The following is a 21,494-nucleotide window of genomic DNA, read 5'->3' as shown; positions in this document are numbered from 1 at the left end:
TCCCACATGAAGCCTAGGGCGTGGTATCTACTCCCAATTCCCCATGTTGATTACCCCAAGAATCTGTGATGAGATTCTTTTGTCACTTTATTAAACCTAGTACTCGGTCATCCTAATTGACATATATAAAACATCCAAACACATGCATATGATGATCAAGCACATTCATATGAGGAATTGAATTAACCAGGAAATAACCATTTTAAAAATACCAAAATATGATTATAACAAAGGCTCCAATATTGAAATCCTAAAAAGACATGATTAGAGCTTCAATCTGGCCCCTTAACTAAAGAGTTAGTTACAAATAATAAAACTATAAATAAAAAAAAAGAAAAAGAAAAGAAGAAACCGAAAATGACTGTGTAAGTATCTCTAAATTCTTCTCTCTGGAATTGTGTGAATAAATTGTGAGGCTTAGAGGTCTATTTATGAGCTTAGGAGAGACCTAGAAACCCAAGAAAACCTAGTAAAATCGAAAGTCTAACTTCTAGTCCAATTAGGACTTTGGAAACCTAATCCTAAGTGGAATGGGAAGTCTGGCTGCATCTGGGCGCCCCACGTGTGCTTTATCCCAAGGGGTTGCGCTCGATCATTGGTGTGCGCTCGATCGTCTCTCTTATGCGCTTGAGCTTGCTTTGTGCGCGTGATCACTACTGGTTCTCGATCCTTAGATTTGGCGCTCGAGTGCTGATGCGCTCAGCCTAGGTGTGATGCGCTAGGCTACCTCCACCGTTGTAGGAAACACGATTGCATTTAGCACATGCAATCGAGCCTTTTAAACCCCTAGGCATCCCTAATAAGACAAGTGAAGTCTCGTGAGGGTTTGACAGAAATTTTACCCACGAACATTATGCAAAGTTCATGTTTATCCAAAACCTTAAAGTATCACTTAAAATCATGATTTTCATTCATTAGCAAGCTTAAAAAGATAAATTTCATCTTAACAATGAATTGAAATTTCAAAAGTCTAACTATTTACAAACGACAAGCATGGTCATCACAAGCTCAAAACATTGTAAAGTGAACTAGCACATAAATATGAAGCTTCCAATGATTCTCAATGTGCAATGTCTCAATATCTCAAATTTTACTTGGATTCCTATCAGAATGAATAACTCAGGCATAATTTTATTTTCTTTCTTTTTGGTCAGGCTATGCAGTGCTTAGCTCCCTTAAGCTTTCTAATTGACCTCTGTAAGAAGTGTTAAGCCAATGACTCCCAAGCCAGATGATTTTAGGGCATTGGGTGAAAAGACACCCCTAAGGACTTATTAACTCGAGTAAAAAATGCTACGAAACCAAGCTAACCATCACATTTAACCAAATCAAAATTCTCACTTTTTGACGTGAACATCCATTGCTTAATGAGGCAAAATGTCCAGTTACTCAGTGAAAAACTTAAAATTGATCAAAATTGATCGTATTTTATTTTTATTTTTTGTTTTTTATTTTTTTATTTCTATTCATGCTAAGGTATCATCCAACAAGTCACCCAGCTTCACCCAATACATAGAAACATACACATCAGGTCCACATGTCATACCTCACAAATGATATGCTAGTGTGGATGTGTCAAATCAAATTAACAGGTGAATTCTCAACTGCCTAAAGTAAGTTTTAAGCTCACCAATGAAAATCAAATCACAACTTTTTTGATCAACCAAGACAAAAATGAACATGCATTTTTCTTTTTTCTTTTTTTTCAAAAAATTAGGGACAAAGTGTATGTAAGTGTCTCAAATACCCCCAAACTTCAAGTACACATTGTCCTTAATGTGTCTATAACATGGAAAGATTTTACCAGGGACATGGGGCTGGAATAGGTATGGCTCATAGCATACCCCAAACTTGAATGCAAGCACACTTGTCCCCGTCATTGCGGTGTAGAAGATGATGCCTGATGTGAAATTTTATTGTACTTGTAAGTGTACAAATTGTTTGCAATATAATGTTTTGCAAGTGTGAGGTCGAACCCACAGAGAATTTTGTCTTTGAATAACAACTTATATCTAAACTAATTAAAGCCTAACCTAGTCCTAAAAAGAGTTTGATTTTGAGGTTTTTCAAAATTAAAGGACAAAACATAAACTAAATAAAAGGTGTTAGTTCTTGTGTTGGCTTAATTCAGTTCCAAAATGCAGAGGCTACTGTTCATAGGCTCAAACACTGATATAGAATGCTCAGAATCCAATCTCCACCGTTCATAATGTATATTCATGTGTTATGAATGTCCTTGCAAAATTTTAGCTTAATCGGACCACAAACGCCAATTGATCAGAGCTGTTGATCAAGGCTGGACAGCATTTCCAAAATGCTATTTCACCCATTGCATGCCCTGTCCAGACAGGCCTTCCCCGGGTCTGGACCGCATTTTCATGAAACTCTATTTTTGGTCTGTAAGGCCCTGTCCGGGTAGCCCATTAACCTGTCCGGACACCCCGTAAGTTTTAGGCCCAAAAACGTGATTTTAAGTGGGTTAGGTCTAGGGTTTTGTCGGGGGTATATATACATCATTATAGAAGAGAAAGACACGAATTTTTCACCCCAGAGAGTTCGTCGGAGGCTGTGCTAAGAGAGATCATATGTGGTGAGCGTTAAATTGAATCTCTTAGAGTTTTAGTTGAGTTTTAGTTATTCCTTTGATAAATCTACGGTTGAGAAGTCTATCGGAAGGGTCCGGTAAAAGATAATCACGTTGAAGAAGATTGTGAACAAGGAGACAAGTTGTAGGCTTGTTGATCTTACAGAGCCAAGGTTTTGCAAAGGGTTGTAAGTGTTCCTAGTGTCTATAATCTCTGGATAATCTTTTGATAGTGATTTTCTGGGTTTGGCTGCCCCGGAGATGTTTTACTTTTTGATCGGTTTCTAAAAGGTTTCCTCTTCGTAACCAAAATATCTGTGTCTACCTCTTTATTGCTTTATATATTTTGGGTGATTGAATTGTTTATTGCTTCATAGTAATAATTCCGCATAAATTGTGATAAACAAGTTTTTGGAGTCGGCATAACGTTTTTCAAAAGGAAAATAAATCAGTAGATAAAATACAAAGGTTTGGGAATTCACACTCACCGACTCATAACAACATACTCATTGTTCATCAATATTACTCCGAAGTTCTCACAATTAAAATCTTAGATATGTTTTACTATGCTTCACATAGTTAATCAAAATCATCCCATGTATCTATTCATTGCACAAATCACAAAAGGAATCCAAATTCAATTGAAACACCAAATATATCCGTAGAACAAATCACATGGGATATCCAGTTATTTAGGCAATTAAAACCAAGCAATCAATTATATGAAACTATCCCACATCACCAAATGTATCCAATAATCATTCCACACATTGAAAGAAGTAAAACAATCGAAAGATTAAACCCTGAAATCGGACAATAAAGACTTACTTGAAAGTACTGTTGTTCTTCATTGATGAGGCTTCATCCCTAACCTTAGTTGAGAATTTAGCTTCACATTATTGAAAATAAAAACTAAACCTAAACCTAGAGAAAAACAAAACTAAAGAGAAAAGTTGTGGATTTTTATCTCTAGACTTTTTTGCCTTTTCTTAAATGCATAGATGTCTATTTATAGGCTAAGGAAAGTTATAGAAGCCTTAGTAAACTTAAATAATTCGGAAGTCAGTCTCCTAATCCAAATAGGGGACTAAAAACCCAATTTGGCTTGGAAAAGGAGTCTTGCCGCCTTTTGATCATGTGAGTGAGCTCGAGCGCATGGCTAATGCACTCAATTGCACTCAGGCATGTGTTTCTTCTCTTGCGGCGTAGCGCTCATGTGGTGGTGTTGGCTTGTGGGTGAGGGTGCACTCGAGGGCAACCCAGCTCGGATTGAACACATATGCGCCCGAGTGCAGGATGGTGTGCTCAAGCCTACTTTGAATGGCTGATTTTCCAGCTTTCTTCCAAACATTGCATTTTTCACTTTAAAGCTGCAGTTTTTCTTCAACAACCAAAAAACACTAAAAATACAAAACATTAGATTATGACACAGCTAAAGGATTAACCACTGTAAATTAAGGCGTCCAAATATGCAATATTTGGCATACATCAATGCCCCTAGAGCACGTGGCAATCGTGCTAGAATGGACCACAGCAGTTCTTCATGCCTCTCTAATCGTTGGTCGGCCAAGAACTTGTCCTCTCGGAACTCCCATTCTTTGATTAGCTGGATCAAACTGATAAGTGCCAAAATATTCATATTTTAGACCTTAAACTTATATTTGTTAATTCCTTAGTTTTGTTAGTTTGTGATATTTTAGTTTTTTTATGTGTTTTCTGTGTTTTTATAGGTTTTTGGAAGAAAAGAAAGTATTTTTGGAAGTTTGGGGCTTAAAGAGCAAATTTGGGAAAAGCTAAAGGTTTAGTTAGTGCTATCGATCGCAGGGCACCTACGATCGAGCGCACTACTCGAGTGCGTCAACAAACAGGGCATTAGCAAGGCGTGCCCTCATACGCACAAGAAACAGCATCGATCACATTTGCGATCAAGCGCCCAACACACACGATCGATCAATGATCTATGATCGAGCGCACACGGGCCACGATCGAGCGCACCCGTGCGTGGAGAACAAGGCAACCGGGCCCTATTCCGGAAAGTGCTCTTTTTCACCCCTTCAAAACCCTAGGCAAACTAGAACGCAAAAGTTACGATTTTTCGGGTTTCTAGAGTATTCTTAAGCCTATCAATAGACTTCTAAGCCTCATAATTCAGGAGACCATCTTTAGACACAACTCATGGGGAGAGGAATTAGAGGCTAGTTCAAGGAGTCGTTTTTTGTTCTTTCTATCTCTTTTCTTTTTAGTGTTTTTTTTTTTTTTTTTAATTATGTGTAACTAAACTACTTAGAAGGGCTAAATTGAAGCCCTAATTATGTTTATTTAATATTTCAATATTGGCGCCTTTGTGATAATTATATTGTGATGCTTAACTTGATTAATTCCTATTTTACTGAGTTCCTCATATGTGTGTGATTGGCCGTTATATGCATGTGGTATGGATTAGTTATTTAAGTTAATTTGGATGATCGAGTCCTGGGCTTAATAAAGTCAAAGAACCTCACCACGGGTTCTTGGGTTAATCAACATGGGGAACCGGGAGTAGACACCCAAGCCTTAGGACTAATGTGTTTGTCGATTTTCACACATTTATGCTTTGTTAAAGAACAACTTAGTAGACACCCATGCTAAATCCTTTAAGAAAGAAAAGAATTAGAGTAGACACTCATGCCTAATTCGTTGCTTAGGGAGATCAATAGCTGAAGGAGTAGACACCCATACCCTTACGTTGGCAAACATTAAGTATTCATAATATGATTGGAGCATTGACATATTGTTATATTATTTGTGCATGATTAGTGGTGGATATCAAAGCCCAACCTTTAATTTATCTTTACTTATTTTCAATATATCAATATCAATTTCATGACAAAGTTGATATTTTAATCAATTCTAAGCGAAATCAACAATCTTCGTGGGAAGGATCTCGTACTTGCTGCACTATGCTACTATTTTGATCTTGTGTACTTGTGAATTAAAACATACTAATTTTTATCTATTAATACAGGTAGTATTTGTCACAACAAGTTTTTAGCGCCGTTGCCGGGAATTATTTGATTTTGTTTGGAAATTTTTTTCCTTGGTTTATTTTTATTTTAATTTTGTTTCTATTTTTGTTTTTTTTGTTTTTTTTTTTGTTTTTTTTGTTTGTTTGTTTTTTTTTTTTTTTTTTTTTTGTTTTGTTTTTTTTTTATTTGTTTTTTTTTTCTTGTTTTTTCACAGTTCCTGTTCTGCCTCCGGTGGTGTGCTCAAGCGCCCAAGGTAGGGCGATCGAGCGCACTAGCAAGTGCCATCTATCGCACATCCGGACAATAGCACATAAACTGTTTTAATTATAAATCTGATTTTTTCTTTTCGTTTCATGCAGGGTCATTCGAGTTTGCATCTTTGTAAGTTTAATTTTTTATTTTGTTTTTATTCACCTTTTAAGTTTTAACTTCTTTTTGTTATTTTATTTTTGTTTTCACACATGTGGGGAGGCATTCCGAGACCCTATGGACCATGTTCATTTTGCCATGACCCTTATCACCCTGTTAGAGATTGTCCTTCAATAAGACAAATTTCTAATGATTTTTTTGGGCATATGAACACATCATTCTCTAGATCGGGGAACAACATCTATTTTTATTCTTATAACCTGTCATGGAGCTAACAGTCTAATCTCTCGTGGCAAGCTCAAGTTCCTAGAATTCAAGCGCCACAACTTCATGAAGAGGAGCGATCTCCACGGTTATATGGTCAATCCTATTCTTATCTTAGCCCTAGTTTGAGGCAATCCATTTTCAAGATAGTAGCTCATGAAAAGGAACCATCTCCCATATATGGCTATTCATATTCCTCTCCACCTCAACAATACCCAGAAGAGATACTTCCAAAGAAGAAGAATTCTGCGTTAGAAGAAGCACATGCTAGTTTAGAAGAAACAATGTCAGCTTTTCTTAGCCACACTAAGGCCTATAATCAAAGGTTACAATCCACCATGGCCAAGTCAGAGGATCACTTCAAGCAAATATTAGAGACCCTAAAAGAAGAAACGCTCCAAGATCAATTGGTGGCCAATTACAATGGGCACTACATGGCGGATGAGGGCACTTACTATCATGAGCAAGCTGTCACATTGAGGAGTGAATAAGTTATTGAAAATCAAGTGGAAGAGAGGAAGAAGGAGCAATTTGAGGTTCCACAAGAACCACATCGGGAAAAAGAAGAAAGCACTGAGAATTCTTCAACATCAGCTCTTATTCTTGAAGTACCAAGGGTCAATGAGAGAAGTCTGCCAGAGCTGCCAAGTGGGCAAATTGAGGACATCAAGATAGAAAGGCTCCCTGAGTTTTCTTCTTATTTTATTCCAGTTCATGATTCCCCACCGAATGAGAAATTATTTGAGAAAACACAGAGTGGTCCACCCCGATCTACAGGCAATTGGAATTCCCCTGCTATAGGAAAAATTCATTCTCTTTGGTGCAGAAGAAGAAAAGACTGGTGTTTCAAGTTTAAACATAAAGGTCAAAAAGCACCAAACGCTTCAATGAGGAGGATTCCGTTGGCTAGATCCCCTATATTTTGGCTAAATGAGTCAACTCCACAGGATCGAGCATAGACACTACACACTCAAGTCCTTCATCAAGTCAGGGTCCATGATCTCCAACTAGGTTTTATCCTTACCATTGTTGTTCCAATTCATTCTTTAATTATATATATTTTTTACAGCAATGTGTTGCACTTTACTGGTATTTGGTTGGAGTATCATCTAGTGCTTTAGTTTTATTTTGTTAATTTTAGATTTGTTGTTCTTTGTTTTAGTCTTTTTGCCAAAAAATTAAAAAAAATAATAAAAAAAAAGCTTTGGCATTTTGTTTCTGCGAACGAGCACATCACCACCATACACGCGCACCTCTGTGCGAGTGCACTTATAGTGTGATCGAGCGCACTCAGGCAGAGAGTCACATGGCCTATTTTTAGGTCACTCTCCCCCATTCCCCTGCGCCGACACCCTTTTCACTCATTGCACACTACAAGCTCGCCTCCACTGGCCTTTTCTATCCACCACCGCACCTCCATGTCGCCGTTCACTCTCCGGCCGCCACTCACTGCCACATAACACTCACAACCCATTCCCCCATCGCCCATCTCCATTCTAACCCCATTCTTACCCACTACCACTTTTCCCTAAATTTTTGTTGGTAAAACAATATCTGTGGGTGTTTCTCCACACACGGATTGCTTCTGTGGTTGGTTTTCTCTATTTTTATAGGGGGTTGGGCCATTTTTGTAGTGGTTTGGGAAGTGTAGCTCGTGATACCGCACACCATTTGTTAGACGAAAATCCTGAACCAAGCTCCACAATGCCTAAAGCTCGAGCTTCGTCCTCTCGGGTCTCTGAAACTCAAGCTACCTCCTCCCAACCCACTTTTGAGCAGAGGGAGCTTCTTTTTGAGATAATATTGTGCAAATATCTACCTAAATTAATAGACAAATAATTGTACGTTTTACCCGCAAGTGCACAAGGTAAACATAGTAGTATATGATGCAAGTACGGGGTCATTGCCACGAGGATTGCTAAATTTTTCTTAAATTAAATTCCAAAAGTAAAGCAAAACAAAGATTGAGTTTGATTTGATAATAATAAAAAGTAGGGCTTTGATATCCACCACTAATTATATTTAGATAATATAACAATATGCCAATATTTTGATCATGTTATGTATATCTAATGTTTGTCAACCTAAGGGCATAGGTGTATACTCCTTAAGCTATAGATTTCCCTAAGCAACGAGTTAGGCACGGGTGTATACTCTTAACACTTTTCTTTCTTCAAGGATTTAGCATGGGTGTATACTAAGTTGTTCTTTAAGAAAGCATAATTTTGTGGAAATCGACAAACACATGAGGCCTAGGGCCTCGGTGTATACTAATAGTTCCCCATGTTGATTAACCCAAGAACCCAGTGTGAATTTCTTTTGTGACTTTTATTAAACGCAGGACTCGGTCATCCAAATTGATTTAACTAACTAGTCCATACCAAATGCATATGTTGATCAGGTAAACACACATGAGGAATTAATGAAAGCAGGAATTAATCAAGTTAAATATCACAAGATGATCATCACAAAGGCGCCAATATTGAATATTAACTAAACATAACTAGGGCTTCAATCTAGCCCTACTAAGTAAATTAGTTACACAAGAGTTTGCTGTTAAACATCTTCATCAAATAAAAAGAAAGGAAAAGAATAAACCCGAAACTTGAACTTAAAGAGCTCCAATTCTTCTCCCTCGAAATTGTGTGTCTATTCTAGAGGTTTATGGGTCTATTTATAAGCCTTAGGAATACTTTAGAAACCCTAAAAATCGTAGGGTTTGAGCCCTAGTTCGCATAAAATTATAAAACCCTAGAAATTACACTTTCCATATCAAGGCTGGTGGCTGACTTGCTCATCACGCACGGGTGCGCTCGATCACAGGTGCCTTGCGCTCGTGGGCTTCGCCTGTAGTGCGCTCGATCGCAGCTCCCCTGCGACCGATCGCACTACCAAAGCCTCCAATTTTCTTCAAAATCACTCTTTAAGCCCGAAACTTCAGAGATTACTTCATTTTCTTTCAAGGACCTACAAAAACTCAGAAAACACATAAAAAGAACTAAAATGACATAAATTAACCAAAACTAAAGGATTAACACATGTAAGTTAAGGGCTAAAATATGAATATTTTGGCACTTAACAGATAACATTTGCAATTTGAGAAGACTTCCAACACCTTGAAGCTACTAGCTGGGTGGTTGAAAAATTCAAACGATGTGGGTTGAAGAGAATGTTCAAGCCCGTCACCTCCACTGCATACAAGAAATTGATCACACAGTTCTATGACCATCTCTCTTTTGATTGCACCACGCTAGGTGTCATGTCCTCAACAGTTCAAGGCAAGGATCTTGAAGTGACTTCAGCCGACATTGCCACTGCTCTAAAATGCAATGATGAGCACCCTCTAGAAGAAGCACCGTTTAAGACACAACCTTCCAGGCTCTACGTTGCAGATATGAGGGAAACTTTGCGGACAAGTATAACAATGCTGGCAGCAGAGCCAAGATGCCTCCGCGACTTTGGCTTATGGACTCTATTCTGCATCGCAATGCATTCCCTTTGGGACACAAAACTCAAAGGCGAGATCTATTCCTCCCAACACTTTACGCCTTTCATAAGTAGTCCTGCGATCATCTGGAGCCAGATTCACAAGTTCTGGAGTGGGGTGCATTTAGGAGGAGCTGAGAATACCAACTCATGGGGGCTGCTCTTTCCATATTTACTCACTCACATACTTTGGAAAAAGGTCATAAAGGGCACCTCAGAAGGTGGACCAGTCACCAAGACCCTGCGGTTTGGCATAAGACAATGGAATCAAAGTTGTTCACACATGCCAAGGGTACCTCAAGTACTAGCAGCCGAGGCGGAAGAGCTTGTGGAAGAGCCTATGGAAGTAGATGAACTTGTAGCTGAGTAGGAAGCGGAAGAAGAGGAGGAGACTATCACTATGAGCGCTGCACAATATCATTCCATCAGTGAAGAGATGGCCGCACTCTGGTCTGAGCTGGCGGATCAAAGACGGGAGGCCCGGGAGTAGAAATTCTTGGCAGACCAAAGATTAGCAAACCTAGAAGTAATGATGAGGTCCATTCTAAACCGATTGCCACCACCTTCAGAAGCATCTTCTTTAGGACAGCAGTGAGAGGGGGACAACAGTCTGGCTGAAGACATTAAACTTAGCGCTTATGGGAGGCACCCCACAGTTTATCTTGTTATTGTTTCTATTTATTTTTATGTTTATCTTTAATTTCTTTTTGTTTCCTGTTTAGTTGTTTCAGTGTTTTGCTTTTCAGGAACGGGTGTGCTTACATTCAAGTTTGGGGGTGTCCCACAAGCCATGTTATTCCAGACAGTTTCATCCATTGCCCGGGTAAGATATTTCCATGTTTTACACACATAGTGGATAATGTGTAATTTCAGTTTTGGGGTATGGGAGACACTTTACACACACTTTGTCCCATTTTTTAAAAAGAAAAAAAAATTTGCATGTTCATGCTGTCTTAAAATTTTGGTTTATCTAACAGAATTATGATTTAATTTCATTAGTGAGCTTAAAATTTTGAACACATGATCTAATGATAGGATTTTTCAGTTTGGTTACTTGCTTTTGGCAGTTGAGAATTCACATGTTTGATTTGATCTTGCATAAGCACATTAGCACAAAAATTGTAGGGTATGACATGAAAGTCTGATGTGTATGTTTTGATGTCTTGGATGAAACTGGATCATTTATTAGATAGACACTTTGGCATATATATATGTGATAAAAAAAAAAATGATCATTGATATACTTTTCACTAAGTAACTGGACCTCTTGCCTCAAAGCATTGAGTGTTCACGTTAAAAGATAAAAAATTTTGATTTGATAAATGTCATGGTTAGTTTTGTTTTGTAGCCTTTTTGACTCGAGTTAGTAAGTCCTTAGGGGAGTTTTACACCAAATGCCCTAAACCACATGGTTTGGCAGTCATTAACTTAACACTCGCCACATGGGTCAATTAGAAAGCTTAAGGGAACAAAAAATGCACAGCCTGACTATAAAAAAAAAAAAAAAAAGCTACGAAACCTAGCTAGCCATGACATTTAACCAAATCAAAATACTCGTTTTTTGACGTGAATACTCATTGCTTAATGAGGCAAGAGGTCCAGTGAAAAACTTAAAATTGATCAAAATTTATTTTATTTTATTTTTTATATTTTCATTATTACTATTTTTTTTATTCATGCTAAAGTATCATCCAACAAGTCACCTAGCTTCACCCAAGACATAGAAACATACACATCTGGCTCACACATCATACCTCACAAATGATATGCTAGTGTGCATGTGTCAAATCAAATTAACAGGTGAATTCTCAACTGCCTAAAGTAACTTTTAAGCTCACCAATGAAAATCAAATCACAACTTTTCAGACCAACCAAGACAAAAATGAACATGCCTTTTTTTCTCTTCAAAAAATTAGGGATAAAGTGTGTGTAAGTGTCTCCCATACCCCCAAACTTAAAGTACACATTGTCCTTAATGTGTATATAACATGGAAAGATCTTACCAATGAGATGGGGCTGGAATAGTTATGGCTCATAGCATACCCCCAAACTTGAATGCAAGCACACTTGTCCCTGTCATTGCGGGGTAGAAGATGATGCCTGATGTGAAATTTCACTGTACTCGCAAGTGCACGAATTGTTTACAATATAATGTTTTGCAAGTACGAGGTCGAAACCCCAGAGAATTGTGTCTTTGAATAACAACTTATATCTAACTAATTAAACCCTAACATAGTTCCAAAAAGAATTTCATTTTGAGGTTTTTGAAAATTAAAAGACAAAACATAAACTCAATAAAAGGAAAAAAATTCAATAGATAAAATACTAAGGTTTGGGAGTTCACACTCACCGACTTATAACAACATACTCTCTATTCATCAATATTATTCCGAAGTTCTTACAATTAAAATCTTAGATATGTTTTAGTATGCTTCACATAGTTAATCAAAATCATCCCATGTATCCATTCATTGCACAAATCACAAAAGGAATCCAAATTCAATTGAAACACCAAATGTATTCGTAGAACAAATCACAAGGGATATCCAATTATTGAGGCAATCAAAACCAAGCAATCAATTACATGAAACTATCCCAAATCATCAAATGTATCCTTGAATCACAAAAGATATCCAAGAATCATTTCACACATTAAAAAGAAATAAAACAATTGAAATATTAAACCATAAAATCGGACAATAAAGACTTACATGAACGTACTGTTGTTCTTCATTGATGAGGCTTCATCCCCAACCTTAGTTGAGAATTTAGCTCCACATTATTGAAAATAAAATCTAAACCTAAACCTAAAGTATAACTAAACTAAAGAGAATTTAGCTCCAGACTTGTCTGCCTTTTCTTGAATGCATAGAGGTCTATTTATAGGCTTAAGAACGTCTTAGAAGCCCTAGTAAACCTAAATAATTTGGAAGTCACTCTCCTAATCCAAATAGGGGACTGAAAACCCATTTTGGCTTGGAAAAGGACTCTTGCCGCCTTTTGATTGCGCGAGTGAGCTCGAGCGCATGGCTAGTGCGCTCAATCGCACTCGAGCATGTTTTTCTTCTCTTGCGGCACAGCGCTCGTGCGCTAGTGTTGGCATGTGGGCGTGGGTGCACTTGAGCACAACTCAGCTGGGATTGAGCGCATATGCTCTCAAGCGTAGGATGGTGCGCTCGATCCTACTTTGAATGCCTGATTTTTCAGCTTTCTTCCAAACATTGCATTTTTCTCTTTAAAGCTGCAGTTTTTCTTCAACCTAAAAACACTATAAACACATAACATTAGATTATGACACAGCTAAAGGATTAACCAATGTAAATTAAGGGGTCCAAATATGCAATATTTGGCACACATCAATGCCCTTAGAATAGGTGGCAATCATGCTAGAATGGACCGCAGCAATTCTTCTTGCCTCTCTAATCATTGGTCGGCCAAGAACTTGTCATCTTGGGTCTCCCTTCTTTGATTAGCCAGCTCAAACAGATAAGTGCCAAAATATTCATATTTTAGCCCTTAAACTTATATTTGTTAATTCCTTAGTTTTGTTAGTTTGTGCTATTTTAGTTTTTTTATGTATTTTATATGTTTTCTCTATTTTTGTAGGCTTTTGGTTGAAAAGAAAGCATTTTTGGAAGTTTGGGGCTTAAAGAGGAAATTTGGGGAAAGCTATAGGTTCTGATTGTGTGATCGATGGCAGGGCCCCCGCGATCCAACGCACTACTAGAGAGCGTCAAGGAACGAGCGCAAGGCGTGCGCTCATGCGCACAAGAAGCAGCATCGATCACATCTGCGATCGTGCGCCCAACACACACGAAACTTATATTTGTTAATTCCTTAGTTTTGTTAGTTTATGCTATTTTAGTTCTTTTATGTGTTTTCTGTGTTTTTGTAGGCTTTTGGAAGAAAAGAAAGCATTTCTGGAAGTTTTGGGTTTAAAGAGAAAATTTGGGAAAAGCTAAAGGTTCTGATAGTGCGATTGATGACAGGGCACCAACGATCGAGCGCACTACTAGAGAGCATCAAGAAATGAGTGCAAGGCGTGTGCTCGTGCGCACAAGAAGAGCATCGATTGCAGATCTGCGATCGAGTGCACATGAGTCGCGATCGAGCGCACCCATCGGTGAAGAGCAAGGCAGTAGCGCCCTATTCCGAAAAGTGCTCTTTTTCACCCCTTCAAAACCCTAGGCGAAGTAGAACACAAAAGCTACGATTTTTAGGGTTTCTAGAGTATTCCTAAGCCTATAAATAGACCTCTAAACCTCACAATTCAGGGGACCATCTTTAGACACAACTCTTGGGGAGAGGAATTAGAGGCTACTTCAATGAGTCGTTTTTGGTTCTTTCTTTCCCTTTTCCTTTTACTTTTATTTTAATTATGTGTAACTAAACTACTTAGTAGGGCTAGATTGAAGTCCTAATTATATTTATTTAATATTTCAATATTGGTGCCTTTGTGATAATTATATTATGATACTTAACTTGATTAATTCCTGTTTTATTAAATTCATCATATGTGTGTGATTGGCCATTATATGCATCTGGTATGGATTAGTTATTTAAGGCAATTTGGATGATCGAGTTCTAGGCTTAGTAGTGTAACAAAAGAACCTCACCACGGGTTCTTGGATTAATCAACATGGGAGACCGGGAGTAAACACCCATGCCCTAGGCCTCATGTGTTTATCAATTTCCATAGATTTATGCTTTTTTAAAGAACAACTTAGTAGACACCCATTCTAAATCCTTTAAGAAAGAAAAGAATTAGAGTAAACACCCATGCCTAATTCGTTGCTTAGGGAGACCAAAAGCTTAAGAAGTAGACACCCATACTCCTAGGCTGGCAAACATGTAATATTCATAATATGATTAGAGCATTGGCATATTGTTATATTATTTGAGCATGATTAGTGGTGGATATCAAAGCCCTACCTTTTATTTATCTTTATTTTTTTTTCAATATATCAATATCAATTTTGTGACAAAGTTGATATTTTAATCAATTCTAAGCGAAATCAACAATCTTTGTGGAAACGATCTCGTACTTGCTGCACTATACTACTGTTTTGATCTTGCGCTCTTGCGAGTTAAAACATACCAATTATTATTTATTAATTTAGGTAGTATTTGGCACAACACAAACCAGAGGATTGAGAACTCGTCACAAAGGAATTGATAGTGTGAGATGCCCATGGTGACGGTCTCCTCCTCCTCCTCTGCCTCCTTAGCTGTGGGCTCATCCATGTCCATAGGCTCCTCCTTAACCCTCTCTGCATCGTCTGGTACTGCCCGAGGTACCCTTTGCATATGAGAATAGCTTTGGTTCCACTGTATTCTGCCAAATTGACAGTGCTTGGTGATAGGTCCATCTACTAAAGTGCTCTTAATTCCCTGCTTCCGAAGTATATGATTGAGAAGAAACGGGAATGGAAATCCTCATTTGTTGGTGCTTTCAGCGCCTCGTAAATGCACCCCATCCCAGAACTTATGCAGCTAATTCCAGATGATCTACGGAATGGAACACCAATAGCCTTTATGAAAGGCATAATGTGCAAAGAGAAAGACGTCCCGTCTCTGAGTCTTGTGTCCCAAGGGACATGTTGTGCAAATTTATTTAACTCGCAAGTGCACGAATCAACTGTAGTTTAATGGATTGCAAGTGCGAGGTCGAACCCACAGAAAATTGTATTTTTGAAAGGGCAATTTAAATCTAAACTAATTAAATCCTAATCTAGTTCCAAAAGGTTTTTTATTTTGAATTTGGTTTTGAAATTAAAAGACAAACATAAACTAAATAAAATAAAACTAAGAGATAAAAGACTAAGGTTTTTAGAATTCACACTCACCAAATCATAACACCATACTTCCCATGTTCATCAATATTTATCCGAAGTTCTCACAATTTAAATCTTATGTATGTTTTACTATGCTTCAAAGAATTAATCAAAACCATCTCATGTATCCATTCATTGACCAAATCACAAAAGGAATCCAAATTCAATTGAAACACCAGATGTATCCGTAGAACAAATCACAAGGGATATCCAATTTTTATGAGTTAAAAACCAAGCAATCAATCATATGAAATTATTTCAAATCATCACATGTATCCTTGAATCACAAGAGATATCCAAGAATCACTCCACACATTGATTAGAAGTAAAACAATTGAAATATAAAACTCAATAAAATCAGATAAATAAAGACTTACATAAAAGTGATGTCGTTCTTCATTGGTGAGGCTTCATCCCCAACCTTAATTGAGAATTTAGCTCCACATAAAAATAAAATCTAAACCTAAACCTAAACCTAAACCTAAACCTAAAGAAAAACTAAACAAAAGAATTTTGCTTTCTAGGATTGTGTCTCTTTTCTTGAATGCAAAGAGGTCTATTTATAGGCTTAGGAAAGTCCTAAAAACCTTATTAAACCTAGATAATTCGGATTTCTGTCTCCCAGTCAAAATAGAAGTCTAAAATCGGAATAGGATTCGTCCAAATTTGTGTCCTTTAATTGCGGGACAATTTTGGAATAGTAAACGTCCGAATTTGGAAAATCCTATTTCACAACGAATTGTAGTATTTTGAGCTAGCTTTCCAATTCCATTTGAATCACTTCAATCCGATATTGGAGTAGAAAGTTATAGTCAAAATACTGAGACATGTACAAAATCTGAATTTGAATCCGATCCGAAATCTTATCCAATCTATCTTTAATCCAATCTGATCTTTAATCCGATTTAACCTTTTTCTTGGATTCGGTTGATCTTAACCACATCATCTAGGTCTTCTCAAAGTATGCTTTCTTCCAAACTTTGCATTTTTCCCTTTAAAGCTGTAGTTTTTCTTTAATGACCTACAAAACACTAAAAACACAAAACTAACACAAAATATTAAATAACGACACAGCTAAAGGATTAACTAATGTAAATAAAGGAGTCCAAATATGCAATATTTGGCACTTATCAGGACACACATTACGTTGCAAGATAGAGTCTACGAGTCAGAGTTGTGGAGGGGTCTTGGCTTTAGTGGCGCAGTTGCATTGTTTATCGGCGTAGCATCCCTCACACATGTCTTCAATGATTTCCGCAATAGTGAGCATGGAGGGACAAATTGCGAACTGATCTTTTGACTGAGGGCACTCATCATGGCACTTGAGAGTAGTGGCAATATCCGTAGTAGTGACCTCAATGTCAATGCCCTTAATGGATGAGGAGATGATAGGGGCTGTTGTAGGCGAAAGTGAGGTGCTCATAAAATTGCTTGATTAGGCTCTCATAGGCGGTTGAGGTGACTCGCTTGAACAACTTCTTCAACCCACGGAACTTGAACTCTCGACCACCCATCTAGTAGCTTCAAAATTCTTGAAGTCATCTCGGATTTCAAATGTAGTCTCTAGAATGAGCTTCCTTTGCTCAAAAGTCGGCCAGGGTGAAGTGTCCTGGTCCCTAGAGGTTCGAGAAGAGGAAGCACGAGTCCTAGGCATCTTGCAAGTGGTTCAGGATTTCCATCGAACACTCGGCGTGCAACTTCAAGAATCAGGGATGCAACACCTCTGTAGAACAAAGCCTAACCCCCTGCAAAACTAGCAAGAGCCAACACAAAACAAAGCACAATTCGTATGCACGGATTGTGCGTGTCACAAAACCGAATCAAATGGAAGAAAATGGGGAGGAACGGGAGAATGGGAGAGAAGAAAAATAATGGGGAAAGAAATGGTGGTGGGGGCGGCATAGTTTCGTGGTGGCCACGAGTGGTTGTGTGCGGCAGTGTAGAGTGTGAATGGAGGTGCTAGTTGGCACTGGTGTGTGCAGAGGTGTGGTGGAGGGAGTCACAGCGTAGGGGTAAAGTGAGGGGGAGAAGTGAAGTTATGACCTAAAAATAGGTCACTTGAGTCTTAGGTCGAGTGCCCTCGTTCACACTGTAAGGCGAGCTCAATCGCACTTGTGCAGAGAGTGTGTGTGTGCGCGGGTGCGATCGTGTGAGCAAAGGTGCATGGGTGAGAATATGCTCGAGTTCACAGCTAGGTGCGCTTGATTGCACTCGTGCAAAACAAAAATAAAACTTTGCACTTGATTGCCCTGCAGTAGTGCGCTTGATCGCACCGCTGCAAAACGGAACCTAACTTCCTAAAACCAAAAAAAAAAAAAAAAAAAAGAGAAAACAAAATTAAAACAAAATTTAAAGAATTAAAGGAAAAAATAAAAAGGATATGAAGTGGGGTTGCATCCCCATGAGCACGAAGTGTAACGTCTTCAGCCAGCCTGCTTCGACTTCTCTTGGTTTAAATTTGAAGCTCCAATCTTTTCTTCTCTTGCACCAAAGAGAATGAATTTTTCCTACCACAGGGTGACTCCAAATGTCCACAGATCGAGGTAGATCACTTTGAGTACTCTCAAACAATTTCTCATCTGGAAGGGAATCGTGAACTGGAATAACATGAGAAGAATACTCAAAAGGTTTTCCTACCTAGATGGTCGCCTTTTGCTCATCGCTTGGTAATTCGGGAATAGGAGTTGATGTTGAAGAAGCCTCAGTGCTCACTTCTTGTAGATCCCGTGGGACCTCAATTTTCTCCTCCTTCCTCTCTTCTACTTCTTTACTTCTCAGTGTGATAGCTTGCTCATGATAGAAAGTACTCTCATCCTCCATGTAGTGTCCAGTAGGATTGACCCCCAACTGACTTTGGGGTTCTTCTTTGAGGTTATCTTCTACTTGCTTGAGTTGAGTCTCTATCCTTGCAATGGATTTAGAGTGGCAGTTCTCCATCTCCTTTAAACAGTTTACCAATTGATTAGACTCACTCAAAAAGTTTAACATCTTACTTTAAAAATCAGAACCCGTTAGAAGAGATGGCTCCTCTTGTTGTTGTGGAGGGAAATAGCTGGAGGTGGTTCCTCTTCATGACAATGGATTGCAGCAGTTAATTGGTGGCCTCAAATTTGTTGGGAAGGGATGAAAAGTAATAACTCTTCGGATGAGGTGGCTTAGCCCGATACTATTGTTGTAGAACTGATTGATCATAAAACTGTAGATTTGATTGATGGAACAGTTCATAAAATTGTGGAGCATGATTTACAGGAGCTTAAGCTTGCCATGAGAGATGAGACTGGTGGCTCCATGTAGAGTAGAAATCATTCCCCGGTGTAGAGAACCCCGTGCTCATATGGGGTGTTGGAATGTCTCCCCACATGAGTAAAATAAAAAGAAATTAAAATCGAAAGGAAAATAAAATTAAAAAAAATTAAAAATAAAAACTTACGAAGGTGCAGCCTTGAATGACGTTGCATGAAAAAGAAAAAAAAAAATCAGATCTGAAATTATAGCAGTTTCAGTGTTGCTGTCCGGAAGTGCGATCGATCGCACTGGCTAATGCGCTCGATCCCCCTGGAATTGGCGCTCAAGCGCACCTCCATAGAGTACAACAGAAAATGCTGAAACTAGAAATAGAAATTAAAGCAAAAATAAAATTAACCAATGGAAAAAAATTCTAATCAAAATTAAACAATCCCCAGTAATGGGACCAAAAACTTGTTGTGCCAAATAACACCTAAATTAATAGACAATATTCGGTATGTTTTACTTGTAAGTGCACAAGATCAAAACGATAGTATAGCAGGGAAATACGAGATCATTCCCACGATAATTGGTAAATTATGATTAGAATGTATTTCCTATTTAATTAATGGATTTAAAACAATTGTCACAAATTGAATTAAACTAATGAAATAAAATAAAATATTAACTAAAAACACTAAGACTAAAAATGATTAGGGTTTTGAAATCCACCGCTAATCATACTCAAATAAAATTAACAATATGTCAATATTCCAATTATATGTAGATATTCAATGCTTGCTAACCTAAGGGCATGATATATACTCCTTAAGCTATTGATTTCCCTAAGCAACGAATTAGGCATGGTATCTACTCTAATTTTTTTCTCCCAAAGGATTTTGCATTACACTAAGTTGTTCTTAAAGAGAGCATAAATATATGGAAATCGACAACCACACGATGCCTAGGGCATGGTATCTACTTCTGGTTTCCCCTGTTGATGAACCCAAGAACTTGTGATAAGGTTCTTTTGTCACTTTATTAAGTCTAGGACTCGGTCATCCAAATTGATTTAAGGGAAAAATATAAAAAAGCCTCCCAAACTACCAGCCGTTTTCGATTTAGTCCCCTGATGTTCCAAAAGTCATAAAGTAGCCCCCTAAACTACCAAACTGTCGCATTTTAGCCACTCCGTTAGTCAAAACCGTCAGTCTGGACGGAAACTACAAAATGACGTCGTTTGGTTACGGGTAAGTTACAAAAATGCCCTTCTATGTATTTTTTTTTTTTTTTTAAGGAGGAGCAAAACGGCGCCGTTTTGCTGCCAAAAGGGTTCACTTACCCTAAGCAAAACGGCGCCTTTTTACTTAGGTTAATTAAACCCTTTTCCCCATTCTCAATCAATCCCACGCCAAGGCGCCTTCACCTTCGCCTTCTCCTTCAACATCTTCATCTTCACCTTCACCTTCACCTTCTTCACTATCTTCACCATGAACCTTATCCTTTATCTTCTTCTCCTTCCCCTGAGAGATGCCATGTTTCGCAGAGCTTTCGAATGGACGTTTATCTGGAGTTCCCAAAGGCAGGCGGGGAGAATCCAAGTTCTTTGAAGCCTGCAGACTCTTGGCCTTGACTTTAGTCAACTTCAATCCCAAAGGCATTGAAGCCTGCAGACTCTTGGCCTCAAATTTAGTCAACGTCAATCCCAAAGGCATGCGGGGAATGTTACCCTCTTTGAAGCTGGCAAGAGTGCTGTTAAAAATTTCTTCCCTTTGGTCTGAGCCCATAGCATTTGCAGCACATGGTTTCAGGACAGGGCCTTCTCTTGCGATGGAAGTTTTTTTAGCAGAAGGTGGTAGAGTGGCTACCTTTCTTTCATCTCCTCCTCCTCCTGTTGGTTCTTGAGAGAATCCAAGTTACCTACCATCGTCTTGCGTGGGATTGATTGAGAATGAGGAAAAGGGTTTAATTAACCTAAGCAAAATGACGCCGTTTTGCTTAGGGTAAGTGAACCCTTTTGGGAGCAAAACGGCGCCGTTTTGCTCCTCCTTAAAAAAAAAAAAAAAAAAAAAAAAAAACATAGAAGGGCATTTTTGTAACTTACCCGTAACCAAACGACGTCGTTTTGTAGTTTCCATCCAGACTGACGGTTTTGACTAACGGAGTAGCCAAAATGTGACAGTTTGGTAGTTTAGGGGGCTACTTTATGACTGTTGGAACATTAGTGGTCTAAATCGAAAATGGCTAGTAGTTTGGGGGGCTTTTTTATATTGTTCCATTGATTTAAATAAGTCCATACCACATGCATATGTAGATCACACACATTCATATGAGGAATTAAATAACATAGGAAATAATCAAGTTAAGCACCTAAAATAAAATTGTAGCAATGGTGCCAATGTTGCAATCTTAAAGAGACATGATTAAGGCTTCAAATTAGCCCTAATTAAAATACTAACTACATAACAAAATAAATGGGGAAGAGAAGAAAAACCGTAACTCTTCTTGATCTAGCCTTCAGTTCTTTTCCAAAGCTTGTGTCTGCTTCTCCACGCTTTTTCCTAGAGGCTTAGAGGGCTATTTATAGGCACTTATCACACCCCAAACTTACATATTGCTAGTCTCTTAGCAATACCAAACTGAAAATAAAAACAACATAAAACAAAAAAGGTAAATGCTTCTTTCGTGGGATGTACGATTGCATTTAGTGTATGCAACAAGCCTTTT

This window comes from Corylus avellana, chromosome 9 (assembly GCF_965113065.1).
Source record: "Corylus avellana chromosome 9, dhCorAvel1.hap1.2, whole genome shotgun sequence".
Classification (NCBI taxonomy): domain Eukaryota; kingdom Viridiplantae; phylum Streptophyta; class Magnoliopsida; order Fagales; family Betulaceae; genus Corylus; species Corylus avellana.
This window is presented reverse-complemented; position numbering follows the sequence as displayed.